Raw genomic sequence first — 1,203 nt, forward strand, 5'->3', positions numbered from 1 at the left:
GAGGCCTGGCAGTGAAAGAGAGAGCCTGACAGAGGCAAGACCTTATTTATGGCACTCCCTTGCAAGGAGCCAAAGCTATATGTGTTGTTGAAAAATAACCAACAGGAAGGACCTCCCCGCTTCTAGGATCTTACAGATGAACAGGTTGCAGTCATAGGCTCTAAAGCTCTCCTGACATAAGCACTTGGGGTATGTGTTGCTCCTGGCCAAGTGCTAACAGAGAGATTATAGGGTGTGTGTGAGGTTAGTGATGTGACGCAGGAGCACAACTGGAGTGACAGCCACACAAGGCTATTACCTGGTACTGAGATCTGAGAGGCTGAGAGGCCAGGGGGACATCAGAACTCAAACCGGAGAGATCCAACCCCCTCTTAAAATAGCGTCAAAACTTCCGGCTCATCCGTTTGTGTGAGGAATTGTATTTTCAAGTGAATTTTTAAAACATCGGTTGTGGTGCTTTTCACTGTTGTAGGAGGCTGAGTTCTGAGATGGCCCCAAGATTCTCATAGTTCTTCTGTCAAACACTAACATACGCACTGCTATGAGGGATTGTGTAGACATAGTTAGAGTCTCAAACCAGGGGACATTGGGACAATAGGAAAATCCTCACCAGGTATGATCAACTCTGCCCACTGAGTCTTCCTGGTAGAAGGGGCTCATTCAGAAAACAGTCCCTGTTGTTAATTTGAAGGTAGGAGCCAACAGCATCCCTGAATGATTTCCTCTGTGTAGCCTGGTCTGTCCTGGACTCCCTTTGGCTGGCCTCAAACCCACAGAGGTCAGCCAGCTTCTGACTCCCTGAGTACTGGGATTGCAGGATTTGCCAGTATGCCTGGCAAATTTTGAGATTTCTTTTTTTATTTCCAATGTTCTCTGTTCTTTTTATTTTTTAATATATTTTTTATGTATTACAGTTTATTCACTTTGCATCCCAGCTGTAGCCCCACCCTCGTTCCCTCCCAATTCCACCTTCCTTCCCTCCCTCCCTCACCTCCTCCCATGCCCCTTTCCCAGTCCACTGATAATGGAGGACCTCCTCCCCTTCCGTGTGACCCTAGCCTATCAGTTCTCATCAGGACTGTCTTTCATAGTCTTCCTCCGTGGTCTGGCAAGGCTGTTCCCCCCTCAAGGGGAGGTGATCAAATAGCCAGCCAATGAGTTCATGTGAGAGACAGCCCCTGCTCCCCATATTAGGGAGCCCAT

This window comes from Psammomys obesus, unplaced genomic scaffold, assembly GCF_907164565.1.
Source record: "Psammomys obesus unplaced genomic scaffold, mPsaObe1.curated_primary_1811, whole genome shotgun sequence".
In the NCBI taxonomy this organism is placed as follows: domain Eukaryota; kingdom Metazoa; phylum Chordata; class Mammalia; order Rodentia; family Muridae; genus Psammomys; species Psammomys obesus.